This window comes from Manacus vitellinus, unplaced genomic scaffold (assembly GCF_001715985.3).
Source record: "Manacus vitellinus isolate BGI_N305 unplaced genomic scaffold, ASM171598v3 scaffold_3_pilon, whole genome shotgun sequence".
NCBI classification, from domain to species: Eukaryota; Metazoa; Chordata; class Aves; order Passeriformes; family Pipridae; genus Manacus; species Manacus vitellinus.
In genome coordinates, this window is record NW_021940535.1 from 28,363,898 (window position 1) to 28,380,781 (window position 16,884).

At 35.6% G+C, this 16,884-nt stretch overlaps 1 protein-coding gene across 1 annotated transcript in view; it reads left to right on the plus strand.

The window, feature by feature from the left end:
* The window catches only part of THSD7A (thrombospondin type 1 domain containing 7A), a 268,216-nt gene that overhangs the window by 46,109 nt on the left and 205,223 nt on the right, over window positions 1–16,884 (plus strand). The gene's annotated exons all lie outside the window — the stretch shown is intronic.

Here is a 16,884-nt window from a genome sequence, read left to right on the forward strand (position 1 = left end):
ACACATATAAAATCATTACACATGCATAAAATAATTAAGTTTTTGGAAAATAGCTGGAAGTGGAGTGAAGGCGCAGTAGAGGCCTTCTAAAAACATAGAGAATATGTTTTTGCAAGAATTTAAATCAAAACTTTTACAGTTCTTTGCATTTTTCAGTTAAACAAACAAAGGAAGATACTTCTGTTGAAATTTTCTTGTTTAATCCAAATTAACATCTTCATATTGTATCCATAACATGCTCTAAATTATTTTTGCAACCTTAATTTATTTTTGTTTTGCTTGTTTTAGAAATAAGACAGGTACATATGGAAGGAAAAACAAGCAGTAGTTTCCAGCTTTTATCTACCCTTATACATTTGCAGTGGTGTGACAATACTACTTCCCAGCATACTTTAAAGAATGATCCCATTTCAGATGTTTCTTTTTACTGGTTCTTCAGTGATTGTCCTTGGCTTTCATATCTGCCAACTAACCTATCTGAGAAGCTTACATATAGCAAACATGCATTTATATATAATTTCAGGGGAATAATCAGGAAAATTAAATAATAAATAAGTCTTCTTGCAATGCAAGGTGGATTAAAAAATTGCCTTTAGAGGAATTTGTTATACATATTCAGTCTGTAATTAATCTCAGAAGTCTCTTGTACAGCAAAATATTTTTTGTCATAAAGTCTATTATATGAATATAAACATACAGATTTAATTTAAATGTTTTCTCCTGTTTTTTTCTTTCTTTGATAATATTTAGTGACTTCTTATTGCATTTCACATTTAGCTTCATTCTTTTTTTTCTATTTTCCTGCATGAAACAAGATCATGTGCACAGTATCGTCACTGAATCTTGATGAGAAGCAGGTCCATGGGTGCTAATAATGTAATTAAATCTTTCTCATTTTCAGTATACAGTTTACTTGGACTGTAAATTAATTAAAGCATTATGTAATACTGTGGGACTTCTGGTTTTTAGGTAACAAATCCATGTCTGTATTTTTTTATTTGTATTCTATGTTACAGTTACTCCATGACTTGATGCTCATATATTTTTTTTTTTTAATGACAGAAACCAGAACTGCAAATAAGGGTTCCATCACTTGCAAAAAATATCTGTATGGAGTTTATTTCTTTTTAGTGTTCTGATTTTTTTTCCAGTAACTCTTCTAATAAATTGTCTGATAATATGTGTCTTTTTTACTTTTTATCAGTAATCTGAAGTGTCAGTCTGTCTTTCAGGATTAGGACACAGGTTCCATTAACTTTCATACCTCCCTAGAAGTCTTGATAGTGGAATGATAGAATGATAGATATTGAAATAACAGTGAGAGATAAGTATGAGAATTGTCCAGGAATATATATTGTACTAACATAATGCCATACTCGAGCAGTCTGATATTTTTTGATATTTTTCTGACACTGTAAGCTTAAAAAAAAAAAAAGTCTTGTTATGGAGTTATATGAATGCATTTTAATTTACATATGCTCTCATGTATTAATTAAACTGTTTATAGGTTTTAGAGATAAGTCATGTTACTACTTATAATTTTGATTTCATAGGACTTGTAAGCAGTCAATAGAACCATGTTTTTGTAGTCATTTATAGCTTAGAACTCTCACATTTTGTATAACAAACACTTGCCTAAAATACCTTTTGCAACCTTGATTGGGAGATTTCACAACAGTGAATTTGTTTTTTTTCCAAACTCTGTTATTACTCTGAAAACAGTAGAAGCTACTCATATATGAATTTCTTAAACTCTAACCTATAGTTTCAAATTACTGAAGACTGAAACATTAATATTATTTCTCTGTGTGTGGTCAGCATTCTTGAGATGTTTTGTTAGAATGATTAGAAATCTTGGGTTTACAAACAAGGTAGCTTTATACATCTGTCCTCAGTAAATGTAAACTACATTGTAGTGCAGAATCGTCGATACTGAAGAACAGTGCTGACTGGTGCAAGCCATTCATCTGTTCTGTGAAGTCTCATTTCTGAACAACTACCGATGCTGCTTAACATTTTTGTTGGTGACATGGACAGTGGGATTGAACACACCCTCAGCAAGTTTGCTGATGACACCAAGCTGTGTGGTGCTGTCAACACAGTGGAAGGAAGGGATGCCATCCAGAGGGACCTTGACAGGTTTAAGAGGTGGGCCTGTGTGAACCTCTTGAAGTTCAACGTGGTCAGTGCAAGGTCCTGCACCTGAGTCAGGGCATTTCCAAGCACAGATAAAGGCTGGGTGGAGAATGGATTGACAGCAGGCATGAGAAGAATGATTTGGGGGAGCTGGTTGAGGAGAAGCTTGACATGACCAGGCAATATGTGCTTGCAGGTCAGAAAGCCAACCATGTGTCAGGCTGCATCAAAAGAAGCGTGACCAACAGGTTTAGGGAAGTGATTCCACCTCTCTGCTGTGATGAGACTCCCAGATGGAGTTCAGCTGTGTCCAGCTGTGCATCCCCCAACATAAGGATGTGTACCTATTGAATTGAGTCCAGAGAAGGACCATGATGATGATCAGTGGGCTGGAACACCTCTCCTGTGAGGAAAGGTGAGAGAGTTGGGATTGTTCAGCCTGAAGAAGAGAAGGCTCTGGCGAGACTTATAGCACCTTCCAGTACCTAAAGGGGGCCTGCAAGAAAGCCAGAGAGAGACTTTTTACAGGGAGTGGCTTTAAATTGGAAAAGGGTAGATTTAGATTGGGTATTAGGAAGAAATTATTTACTGTGGGGGTACTGAGGCACTGGGACATGTTGCCCAGAGGTGTGGTGGATATCCCCTCCCTGGAAGTGTTCAAGGCCAGGTCAGATGGGGCTTTGAGCAACCTGGTGTAGTGGAAAATGTCCCTGCCCATGGCAGGGGGTTTGGAACTAGATGGTCTTCTAGATGTATTCCAACCAAAGCCATTCTATTCTATGATTCTATGAACAAATATAGAGAAATAATAATTATTAAAAAAAAGCTTAAGTCCTATTTTGAAAATTGTTATTCCTGTAAATATCTAAAGCTAAGTTTGCTGTTGGTGCACAAATCTGTGCAAGGTCATCCCACAACTGTACACACTAGTGGTCTATAGAATGCAACAAGGTAGGCTGTTTGGTTTTCAAAACATTAATTGAAAATATATTAAAGTACTTCTCAAGTTTAAGAGTTGTCATTTACTACATACTGAGAATACAGTTGGTGAATGACTGCAGCATTATCAAAGAGATCTCAAAGGAAAGTTTCTGGTGTTGGAAATACCTATGAGAGTATTGCAAAGATGCAAATCTCTGTTCAGCAAGAAATCACAGAAGAATCTGAGCTAAATGAGAGATTAGTCAGTGTTACAGTAAGAAAACTCTGCAGACAGAGAGCAAAGCATTTGAACAACCAGGCCAGTGCTTGGTTCCAAAATTAAATAAATGCATAAACAAGTCAAGCTTTGGACAACCTATATTTTTTTATGTTACAAAAGATGTTGGAAACCTGAACTTCCACGTGACAGTTTTGACAATCTATCTGTTGATTTTGCAAACATAGTTTATAGCTGCTGAACATCCATGATCTACAGGTCCAAAAGTAAATCTTCTGAGAACTGGATTTCAGCAAGAAAATATCTGATTGTATTCAGACTAATCTTGCCAATAAGTGAACATTCTGTTAGTCCTTGGAGTACATTGCAGTAACTCAGTAAACTTTAAAATGCTGTCATAAGTGGGAAGTGGTCAGCTAAAAATATCACCCTCTTTAGTCAATGTGTCTAAGAATAACCAGTACTGTGAGGTACTTATGAGGTGTTCCACAAAGATAAGGTTATTTCAACCATTGTTTGAGTTACTTTTTGCTCTTTGTCTTTTCATATTCAGAAGACCTATTATTTATGGTAAAAATAATTCTAGAGTCTTATCAAACTGATCAACATTGATATGTGATGGTGCATCAGTTCAGTTTAGTACAACACAGCTTTTCAATTGTGGATTTATGTGTGCATATTTACTTGAGCTTGCTGGGTATTAGAGCCAATATCTAAGCAGTCTACTTAAACATACTATGTTCTCCTCAATTTGGAGAAAATAGGCCAAATTCTGACATCTACAGTGGCTTCTTTTAAATTAGAATTCTGTCTTTCTGCTGCAGACCAACTGATGGCGAATTTGGCTTGAAAATATTTCACATTTATAATCTTTGCTAATGTTGGGAGAACAGCTTCAGCTTCAAGCTTATTGTAAAAGATAAAAATTGTGTTTTGTGTATTTCTCTAGTTGTATTACATTAAATGAAAACATAAATGTTTTCTATGCTTTATATTAGAAAAAGTAGTATGCATATTAAGTTCTGTTGTTTCTTACTCTAGGAGTTCAGGTTTACCCATTTGGGTCAGATTGCTGCCAAGGTAATAAATATAACCCTTCACTACCCAAATGGCATAGGTATGGGAAAAAGATTTTCTTAGCTGGAGAGTACTGTAAAGATATGTATATATGTAAGTGTTGTGAAGTCCTGCTTTGTAAAGTCAGGTACAACTGCTCTTTATATTAATGTCATGGTTTGAGAGCCCCAAAATCCAATTCTCTAGTCCAAGCCCCCTCCCACATCTCAACCCAGTGTGAGATGGGTTTTCCAGACACCACACAAGACTCAAAATTGGGGGAAGGGAATATATTACAATGACTGTACAAAATAAATATTACAATACATTACACACACAATCTTAACTATCTCTACAATGACAAAACAGTATTTACAATGGAGCAAATCTCTTCTCCCTTCCAAATAAAAGTCCAGGAGGGAAGAAGGAAAAGATCCTTTATACTTTCAGAGCAGCACAATTCAACTCTGTGTTAGTGTAATAGCACATGGGAAACAGATGGTGGAAGCCAGAGCAGTGCTAGAGTAACCCAGCCTGCACATCTCTCTGAATGGTCTTGGAGGTCTTATCTTGGTGTGGCCAGAACTGGTCTGCTTATTTGTAAAGGGCCATACCTCTGTGGCTTCATTATAGAAGAAATGTACAGTCAGCTTCAATGAAAACCATTGATCTCAGAAATTACTTGGAGTGACTGAATGCTGCTGTAAAAACACTTCATGTCAGAATATGAAAATATTGTTTGTTTGTGCTGAAAATAACTGTATTCCAGATGTTTTATACACATTCCAAACATTAGATCTACTTGTGTGTACTGAAAATAACGGTTTGACAACATATTTTGCAGATAAGTACATAGTAAACCTTGCTTCTCTTTCCCCCATGGTGTATCACAGATGGAGTAAATGGGGCTGTAACTCCCCTGGGTTTTTAAAAATGCACTGCCTTAGTTCAGATGCTGTAGCTGCATCATTGCCTTACTACTAAAATGATCTGACTCAGTCTGGCATACTGCATGCAAAGCCCTGCTAGATTAAACTGACAGCTTTGCTTAAAATCTCTTTATGGATTGTTAATCACCAAAACAGAGACTATACTGCAAATATTTACTGGACTACAAGTGTTCTTATGACTGGATAATCTGATAGATTTGAAAGGCCATGGTAAGCAGCTATTCTGAATTGTTGAACAGCTATTCTGAATTAAGAACCAGGTAAAATACAGAAGGAGTAGCTATAACAAGAGTTTTTACTTATCTCATTAGAATTCTTGTCTTTCAGTGTGGCAGAAGTCTCTCTCCCTGGAATTCAAGGAAAAATTCCAGGATGTATTCTTAGAACGATCATTTTTAAATGACAGGAAAGATGATTGAAGTGAATAAAATCTTTCTCTAGAAACACTTTGGATGTGTTGAATTTCCTTTTTTATTTATGATGTATGTTGGAACACAGTATACAATTGGGATTCATGAAAATCTGTCTGCTTGTACATCTGCCTCCCTTCCTTATTTTTACCACAAACTAATATGTATGTGGATCTGTGAAATCTGTTTTAAAGATTATTTTTTCTTACATTTTTTCCCAGAGTGCTTTTTCCCCCACTTAGTTGTGGTTTGGTGTTTTGTTAATTATGTAAGTTGATGTAATAAAATTTAGATAACTTCTTAATTCAGTTGAAGAGTTTGTTTCCTGTGAAAATATTTGTTTTAAATCTTGGGTTGTACGCTCTCCTTGCCCAATGACAAGTATATAGAGGAAATTAATGTGCTAATCTTCATGGAAAGCACATTTAACAGGAAGGGGAAGGCTGTATTTAAAGCTGGAAAAGAAAGTGTTTATTGTAATAGGATGTTGATGAAAATAATTACAATACAGAATTACCTTATTGTATACACTAAATTATAGCATGGAGGTATCTAAATAGAAGAAACACAAATTGTGACATATAGTAAGATAAGTGTTTTGCTAGTATAACTCTTAGATTGTATGAATATGTTGTGTTATTTTGATAATATCTAAATTCTAATGCTGACTGAAATGTCTGGAAACTTTTACCTTCTTTTATAAAGTTTAACATGCACAAAAAAACACTCCTGGGGTTTAATTTTTGAAATGATTTAATTTAGCTAAAGCATTTTGCATGTTCAAAATCCTGCATCACAGCCACAGAAGTCCCAGTCGATAGCAATTTAATGGACAGAGATAAGGAAGACAGCAGTTGAGGAATACCAGAAAGGTGAAGATAGTTCTTGTTTCAGCCATGCTTTTGATACAACAGATGTCAGGTGTATTCTTTAACCCACACCCATGGAACAACTCTTACAATTTAGCTCCTCTGTGACCTAGAGTTAAGGGCAAGACCCAGCCTCTCTAACCCACTGCATGTTTGGTTTTTATCTGATGGAGAGTTTAAGGCTTCCTCATTCACCATTCCATTTCCAGGCATCCTCCCACAGCCTCTACAGAGGGATCTTATGCTGCATCTTGCAATCTTGCCTGCCCCTTCAGATTATTCATTGTTTTACAAGCCACAGCTGCCCAACATCCTTAGAACTGGGCTGAATTTTGTTCTTTTGCCCTGTTTCATGGGCTGGTTAGAACTTACTGTTGCAAAGTTATTTTTGTGGCTCTTCTGCTTTGGATAGCACAGGCATAGGCCTTGTACTTTTCCTGTGCTGATTTCCTGATTCAGAGTCTGTGCCAGCTCCTGCTAACATCAGGACTGGGGCTATTCCAGTAATTGTTTTGGATGGAGAGCATAGGAGGAGTCCTCAATTAAGCTCATTTTCAGCAGATTAACCTTTTATTTGCTGGTCCCTCTTCTAATTGCATTTTGTTTACATGACCTGTAGTTATGGAGTCATTACAATAAAGCCATGAAAGTTACATATTACAAAATTTCTTTGATCTTTACTAAATAAATAAGAGACAGGGTGGTGGAGGCAGACATACTCCTCGAAATTCATGCTTCCAGGTTTCTGTGGCTAGGAATCTCTTCTACTTGGAACTTGTAGTTGGAGAGATATGTTCTTAATAAACTGTCAGTCTGACCAGCTACATGTAGTGAAGGTCTGAAAGCAATTTCTTCTTAAAACCTTTGTTTTTCTTTTTTTAACCTTTATTAACAGACTAACAAATGTAGTTGGGTTAGTAGCTAAAGGACTTGTAGCTGTAATCTTCAGTAATATTCAGTGTTGGTTATTTTATTACCACAGTGGCCGGAGTGGATGAAAATGATAAACAGATAAGTCTTGTACTTCTGGGACAAGTGGGAAGCTGAGGATTTATCAGAATAGAGCTCATTATTTGGTTATCTTCATAGACAAAGATTTGGAGGTTGAGTTGTATACTACAACTAACCCTAGAAGAGCCAGTTTGAAGTGGGAAACGTTCAACAAAGATGTTCAATTTACCTCAAAATGTACTTCTTAATGTAGTGAAACTGCATTATTCCACTTTTAATTTAAAGGCACATCTGAAATGTTCACAAAACTCAAGATTTTTTCAATTATTTCAATATTTTAATTTACAGCTTAATTTTTATGAGTTGATGAATTTAAATACATGCTTCTTTATGGTTTTAAAATAATAAAATTGTATGATAATGAGAGGATTAATAAGTATTACTTATGTACAAGTTACACTTCTGGTACTGCACTTCACATATTTTAGTTTGCTTCAGTATGAATTTATGTGTATAATAATGTGGTTTATGAATTGTATTCCCCAGTTTAGTGTTCCCACTGAAACACCCCAAACCATGCACCCCTGTTCACTCTTCTCTCCCCCCAACCTCTCCCCCACGGCTGCTTGGAGAGGAGAATAGGAAGCACAAAAGGTTAAAGATCATGGGTTGAGATAAGAATAATTAACTGGAAATAGCAATGAAATAAGAAAACAGTAACAGCAGAAATATTAGTTACAGAGGGTACAGGAGAAGTGAATGATTCACACGATTGCTTCCCACACTGAAACTGCAATACCTGAGCCATGGCCACGCTACCCTGACCTGGAAAGGAGCCTGTCCCTGGAAAATGATGTGGGGTGGTATAGAATAACCTCTGAGTCCTAGCCATGCTCCCTCCTGGCTCCTGTAAAAATTAACCCTGTCCTGACTGGAACCAGGACAATTAATCTTTGAGATATTTCTTCCAAAATAGATTTGTTTTCTGACTGTACCTACCCTTACAATATCAGATATGTAATTTCTCATTCAATATCTAATTATCTGTATAATATCTAATATTTAATGAGAGGAAAATTTGCTCTGAAGCATTTGAACTTATGATTGTTAGTGTCTGTTGAGCTAGACTCTAGTCAGCATCAATTTTAGTTCTGTTATGCGACTTCTTTTTAGGATAACATGTAAGTTCATGAATTGTAAGACATGTTGTCTTGTCCTTAGTGATACTCATTGAATCAGAACAAATAATAATAGATCATAGTTGCAAGTGTATATTGTGGGGACGAAACCAGTCCTCAGTATTGTTACACTAACTTGGATGGAAAAAAAAAAATTATTTTACAAAATGTTATTATTAAGCAAATATCACTATTTTGGAACAACAAAGACAAAAGTAAGGTAACAGTGCACTGTGTCAAACATATGATCTTAAACTTCAGTTGTTTCATTTACCATTTCGTCCCTGGAGTGGAGATTACATTAGCACCATTACTATTAAAGGCTGTATCATGCATCTTTCAACCACTTGTAACATCGCCTTTTCAGGTAACTTCAAAAATGAATACCTTTCTATTTTCCTTTTCCTTTTTCTTTTCTTTTTTTTTTTTTTTTAGTGTTAGATAATTGTTTCAAATATGGAAAAAAAGAACAGCTTTAAATGGGTAGGAGCTCAGTAGATTGGCCCAAACCTGGAGAGTGGAAAGTGAACAATGGAGGCATGTTTTCATTAGATTAGAAATATTATTCTTTGGAACTCAAGGTGCAAATTATACTGTGCCATAATGTTCTTTTCAAACACACAAGATAAAATTTACATATCTAAATTGGATCAGCTTGAATGGGTTTCCCTGCTGTCTCATCCCCTCAGCTACAGTCTTTCTGAAATGGCCTGCAGGTGGATCCAAATAGTATTTTTTGAGTCTATTTTTAAGAGCATCTCTAAAATAAATATTTTTCTTTTAGTTTTATATTGATTTCTTGCAGTGAACATCAGCAAAAATTCTCCTATGCCTCATCTGAGTGTAATCTACATAATAATTGAAGGTTTAAATTTAATTGTGCTTATGCTGGCTTTCAGAATAACAATTTAAACTGGCTCAATAAAATCACAATTGTTTCATATTGTTAAAAGAGTAATATTTTTCTCTTATTTCTTTCTGTTTTTATGTGAAACATCTTAAAAGTATGTGCAAGTTCTTTATGATAAATGTGACAAATTTTGCTATCCAAAGGAGTTTGAGGGAAGACCCTGCAGACAATATTGTTCTACATTGCTGGATTTTCTTCTGTTTTTTAAAGGTAAAGTCACTGATATTGTACTGATTCAGATTTTTTTTACCGTCTCCATAAACTTCTTTCTCCTAACTTTCATAATATTTTATTACATTAATCTGGATGAAAGTGTATAGACTATTTTTACCCCTACTGAAATAATTATATTCTTAATAGATTTTTATCATGTATGAGGGTAGATCTCATCATGGTCTGCAGCATCCTCATGAGGTGAAGTGGTGGGACAGGCACCGATGACTTCTCTCTGGTGACCAGTGACAGGACCTGAGGGAATGGCCTGAAGTTGTGTCAGGGGAGGTTTAGGTTGGATATTAGGAAAAGGTTCTCCACCCAGAGAGTGGTTGGAAACTGGAACAGGCTCCCCAGGAATGTGGTCACAGCAACAAGCCTGACAGAGTTGAAGAAGCTTTTGGACAACACTTTTAGGCACATGGTGTGATTTTCAGTTTTGTCCTGTACAGGGCCAGGATTTGGACTTGATGGTCCTCGTGGGTCCTTTCCAACTCAGGATATTCTATGATTATCTTATTTTAGTTCATTTTATCCAGCTACTCTATTTATTTTTTGTTTGTTTAGCAATACGACTTCTGACATATTGAGGAGAAACAGCACAAGTAATAATTTAACTTCTGAGAACAGCATCACTACAGCTCAAAGATAATGTTTTATGTCCTGCAAAACAGAGTTAAAAAGTTCTAAGGGGAGTATTTTTAGAGTGTGTCTCTGATGTATGTAAAAAACCGTGTAGAATAGTCTTAGGCTATAACGGTTTCTGGATCAAGGAATGGATGACCTCAAGCTATGCCAGTTCATCCATACTTTACTAGGCATGCATGTATTTTAACAGAGCAAAATTTTAATGTAAGAATAAGAAGTATTCTTATACATTGTGCTTTGTTTAATAGACAGTTAAGAAAAGTGTTTGACGTCAAGGGAGCTGCACAAGCCTCTGTCCAAGGTGCTGAGGGTTAGAGTTGGGCTTAGCACTGTGAGATGATACTGTGCTCTCTTGCCATTATTATTTTTATGTCAAGGTTATACTCTGGGTGGGTTTTGGGTTTAGAGGGTTTTTGTTTAGTTTTGGGTTGGGTATGTGGGTGGGTGTTTCTATTTTTGTTTTGTTTCTGTTGTGAGTTTTTTTCTAAACTTCTTATCTAGTCTGTGTAGAATGTTAGTGTTACAGAAAAGTCAAATCTGGTTAGGAAGTTTTATGTACAGATGGCTAAAACTCAGCATTATCAACTCTTTATCAGTTTATCTACTGGCTTTAACTCAGGCTGTTGTTTATGTTTCTTTACCTGGAAGATCTGAAGAGTCTATTAAGTTCTGTATATAGTTCTGATTTATGTATTGATGGAGTTTGTTTCTCCGGTTCTTGCCAAAGTAATTTGCAATTTTATGAGAATAGGCTAGGATTATTGCTGTATTCCATGATGATGTTACTCTTATATATTAGTGAGAGAAAAAAATTCATCCTAATTAGTATTTATTAATGCAACATTAACATTTCATTTTTTTTTGAAGATCACAATAACTGTCTTCTTCCATCTGAGTGATATTCAAGGAGGTGTGATTGGCCTGAAGTCCAATGACTCTGTCTAACTCATGGAGCCGTCACTTTTATATTACCACAGTAAGAGATTAATAATACTACTTCTTGAAAAACACCTCAGATGTCATTGGTGAGGGGGCTAAGGCATAAGATATATTCTGGTGGTTTTTCTTTGATTGTAGGATTAGTTCTCTTGCTTTAGGCTTTCATGGAATACAGCTTTTAGAGAACACAATAAGATCTAAATGTTATTTCTGTGCTGTGGAACATAAAATGCCAGCATTTTGGGAGAAGATGTTGTGATGGGGAGAGAGGGAGTTGAACTCTAGACAAGGTAGTACTGTTGTACTCAATTTATTGGTGGACCAAACTAGGAAGGATGGGCTGTGTGAGGGAAATCTTCTCACACATGCAAACACAAACATCTTGAAGTTTAACTGACATGTGCCCCACTTGGCACTGCAGTGGTTTAGCACAACTGAGCTGGGGTAAGGAGAGAATGCAGCATTCATTCCAACTGACCCCAGTGTCAGGCTTTGGGTGATGGATTGGTCACAGCCTGCACCTTTCCAAACTTGGACACTCTGCATCTGCAAGATATTGGGCCTCTGTGTAACCAGGGTTTCCCCACAGTGTCTATGTGTGTGTGTTTGTGTGTGTCAGCCAGACAACCACAGACCCCCAATGAAATCAGCCAACAACGGCATCGGGTTGCAGCTTTACAGACTTCAAGATGTTCTTCTCCTGTCACTTACTGATCTGCGGTCTGTACTGATGTTCATAACGTTTTAACATAAGTGCACAGTTCCAGATGTCACATCATGGATACCATGTTGTAATTCTGAAAATAGATGAGTAGAACAATTTTGTGGAATATTCTAACTGTTCAACTTCATTTATATGACACCTACATATGTTCATAAGATAGTACGTTCACCGAATTATAGGTGTGATGTTTGGCTTTTTATGGGAAGTCTTAGGCAAAGTATCATCATAGTTTAATAATTTGTAATAAAATTGTAGTGAATTGGTAAGTTGTAATGAAATTTCTTGCTGTTTCCTCTCTGGTTAGTCCTTAGTCTTTTAAACTGCATTTATGGTTTATAATCCAATGTGTTTCAGTTTAGCAGACATAACACTTGTGCTAAGTGTCATTTTTCATCTTTTCTTAATATTTGCCATCAGATAGAATGTGGATTATTAGTTCATTAGGGAAGAACAGGACACAAAAAAGTTAATTAAAAATGAAAGTATTGGTTTTGTGTAAGACAAGAAGTACCTTGAAAGTTTTCCAATAATCTGTGTTAAAAAACAGTGTTTGCTTTGCAAAGAAATCATTTGTTCTGCCATACTGAAGCTAATTATTCTCAGCACACACTAGCTATGTCAAATTGCAAAATGAACATCAGACTTTGCATGTTGTAAAAATTAAAACACCATCAGTTGAGTTAATGAAGAGCATACAATGAATATGATCTCATTTTTGCAGTGCAGTTAAAGTGAAAGCCATTTAAAGAACTGTTGCAAAAATCATAATTTAGGAGGAAAAACAAACAATAAAAGAAATGTTTACTATCTATTTTAATTACTTTCTGCTTAGAGGTATGCATTAGGTTTATTTATTGTTTGATTTCAAATTCTTTCTCTTAAATGGTTTAAGAATACAGTGGCTAATGATCCATTCTCAAATCAAATGAATACGGTCTTCTGTACTCCATTATACAAAGCCAAAGGAACTCATTTGTGACTGTTTCATTATGATATCATATGAAGATCGCTACTTGAAATTGTAGGGTAGCATAAGGATGGGAATCTGAAACAGAATATGAAACACTAAAGAGAATTACTGCAATTATTTTTTTTCAAATGGAAAAAAAAAAGAGACTGGGTTTCTGAATTATGTACCAAACACGTGAATGTAATGAAAATGCTATCCCCCATTTATATTTCAATTGTTTTTTTTCTGTAGAATTTCTTACCAAGACAGCACTACAAAAATCTCTCTCTGTGATAGATGATCTCCTTCGGACTTTCCTAATGTTTGGTGGAAAGAAGTTATTCTGTCCTGGCTAAAGACAATAGCAGAAGCAGGGAACCTTCCTTGTACTTCACCAGTCCATTCAGATATGAAAGCTGTCTTGGGAGCTTAGAAGAAGCCCTGCCAAACTGCCTATCTGCAAATCAAGAATAATTTTTATCAGAGATCGTTGTAGTCAAATAACTCAATGTAGTTAAGTTTTATATTAAAAAAAAAAATCTGATTCACAAGGTTGGAAATCAAGCAAGTATTTTGTTGACTGCCAACCAACCAGTTATTGACAGAGAGGTGATTTGGTGTAGGCATCTGCACGTTTGAAGTGTTTGACATAATGGAGTTCTTTTCTGAATCCTGTCAGGATAGTACTTTGCTATGCAACACTGTAACTTTACAGGAGTTTATTGGATTTATTGAATGGTACCCTACTTGAGCCTAAGATATGTGTCCTGCTATTCAGCAAGTTTTAGTATTTGGGGGGTATTCAAAGCCCATATGATACTTAAACTCCTTTAGATAAGATCATGTACAGTTATCAGATGTGGGCAAACTTCTACATATGTATAAAGTTCTGCCTGTATATCTGTTAGAAGAAAGAACTAAAATGATCTGGGGATTTAACATGCAGTTATCCTCCAAGGTCTCTAAAGAAGGTTGCTTATAATGGTTTTCTAGTAGCTTTGGGAGGAAGCAGAATATATTTTTTGTCTTCATCTTTCTTCATGTAAAAGTATTTGGTTTTATAGTTGATATAAAGAAAAATACTAAATACTTATATACTAAAAATAGCTTCTGTAAACACTGAAGCATTGAAAATACCTCTGAGTCAATCTGTGTGATGGAGACATTACTGTTGGAGCATACGTAGAAATGTCTGCTGGCAGTGGATGGAGTTGGACCTAGTGGTGAGAGTATTTTAGCAACATATTACAAAAACTGCCATTTTCTTTCCGCTGTGTGGGGTATCTCAGAAGAGTAACCGCCTATTCAGGCATCAATACATCAACCAGACAACTGAAGTTATGTGTTGTATCTGTATTTATATATGGGTGCAAAGAGAATTCAAGCTGACATAAATTGTGTTAGTGTCTTGTTAGTATAATGTTAATATGTAAAAGAATCATAAATTATTTTTATCCTATTGATACATCTAGGAAACAGGTTCTTATGTGAAGTTTGACTTTTGCTTTATGCATGACGTGCCTTTTTTTCACTAATAAATCATATTCATCTCTTTACCTAAACTCAGGTTGTTTTTTACCTGAACTTGGCATCATTCAAATGTTGTCATTGTTGTTTCAAAGTCATGCTTCATTTTTTCAGTGCTCTACACTCCACTCCATCTGTGTAAATTAAATTTCCTTGTCCCAGGGAAATCATGCTCTCATTTAGCTGGATGATTACAACTGAACTCAGAGATGATCTAAAGACAACTGCTTTGCAAGTTTCTATAGTATTTCAATAATAATTCAGTCACTGAGAAAACTTCTTGTTTTAATCTCCTCCACACCATTTTTTCCTTCAGTGAGCAGAATATCAAAGTAAGTTGTCATATATTCTGCAGAGATTGTGTAGATGCAACTGTCAATTATTTAGACCGCGGTTAGTTTTGAACCTCACGGGAAAAACTTGTGGGATTACCAGAGCTCCCGCTAACAGTAAATTGGGTAATCTTTTTATCCTATTTCAGATATACAAATATAATAGCAATTGGAGAAAACTGACAATATTGCCTTTTGTCACTACAGAAGAACAATGGTTCAAATTTAATGAATCTTTTTGCTGCCCTGAAGTGTCACATCACCTTAAGCTTGGCTTGATCCCTCTAGTAAGGCTCTAATTTTAATGTTAATGCTGATAATTCAGAGCACATTTTTCAGCAGCACACAGAATGCATTCGATGCATTGTCATCTGCATGCAGAAAATCCAATTAAATGTGGTTGTGATGTCAACTGTCCCGGTGCTTTTTGCCACAGAAATATTGGTGTGACGGAATGTGGGAGAGGATGGTGGTGCGGCAGCAGAAGAGGAAGAAAAGTCAGCACGTAGGAGAATGGGAGGTTTAGTTAATACAGCTCAGCGTTTTGAAACTAGTCTTTGTGGTTTGAAATGATAACCTGCTTTCATTAATATCTGCTTAGAATTTGTTGACTTTGTTGCCTTCCTTATTTAGATTTACTTTTTGCATTTTAGTTTGCTCCAGAGTTGACTTCAACGAGTGACCTGTAATTTTCAGTAATTGATCAGTAGGAACAGATTTGCCTCTACCTTCCAGGTAAAGCATCTAGCATGTAATGAAAGTATAACAGATGGAACACACTTGTGAAGCTTTTATATAAAAATTGGAGAGTGAAGGTTTTATTTCGAGATATTATCTTCGGTGCTCCAACTTTATTCATAACCTAAGATTTTGCAAAATATTATTATTAATGATATAATGGGATTTGGGCTTAGTTAGTTAGCAAATCAAAATTGAACCTTGATTGTTAACTTAGAATGGTTTAAATCTAACCTCATCTTACCCCATGTCAGAATGGTGTGAGATTGATTATACTGAAGTTATACTCCTCTTGTTTATTGAACTCTTGAAGCCAGCACAAAACACAGAGCTATACTTTTGGCTAGCTAAGTTAGGACTCTTAAGAGGTTAACAAATTATTAAAAGCTATTTCCACCTATATTGTGTTTGTCACTGCTAATGAGTCTGTCGATTTCTGGAAACCACTAAATGTATTGGTCAAGTTAGAAAAACCTGCACTAATGAAACAACAACTCACAAAAGAAAGCAGCCTTGTTTAATTTTCTTATTAGTTTCTATTACTTAACTATTTTAAGAGTTGATAACAGAATGTTTGAGTGATTTATAACCTGAAAAAGAAGAGCAACATTTCCCTCCTTGAAAATGGAAATTGGCTTGTCAGACATTTAGATGAAGAATGATCAATCAATAGGATTTTAATAAGGAAAAGGCTTAAAATTGACTGAAGGTGGCTTTTGTTTAAGGTGATTTGGTATGTGCAAATTACTAAGCTCTCCCTGGAGAGGATTTTCAAAGGCAATAATGGGCACTGATTTTCTTTGTTTATACCATTCTCTTTCTGTTCCCCTTGTCAGGGATTTCAATACCTACCTCTCCATTTCGTCTGTGACATCTCCCTGCCTGCCTTTCAGGTCCTGTGAATAATTCTACTTATTTGCATGTACAACTATAAGTTTTAATCACTGTTTTTCTCCAGTGAGGATATTACTTGGATAAACATTTATTTTCAGCATAAGTTCATGCTGGGCATAGGGGCTAGCTGTTCCCATTGGTTTTAGGAATACAAATTTCAAAAGTACATGCACACATCGGAGGTACAGAGTTGACTTGGAAAGTCCCATTAAAATCCTGTGTTTTGTTTGTCTGTTGGAAAGTCTAGTATAATGGGCTTGGAGTTAGAAAACTGGTTCTAAATGGCAATTATGGTTAATTG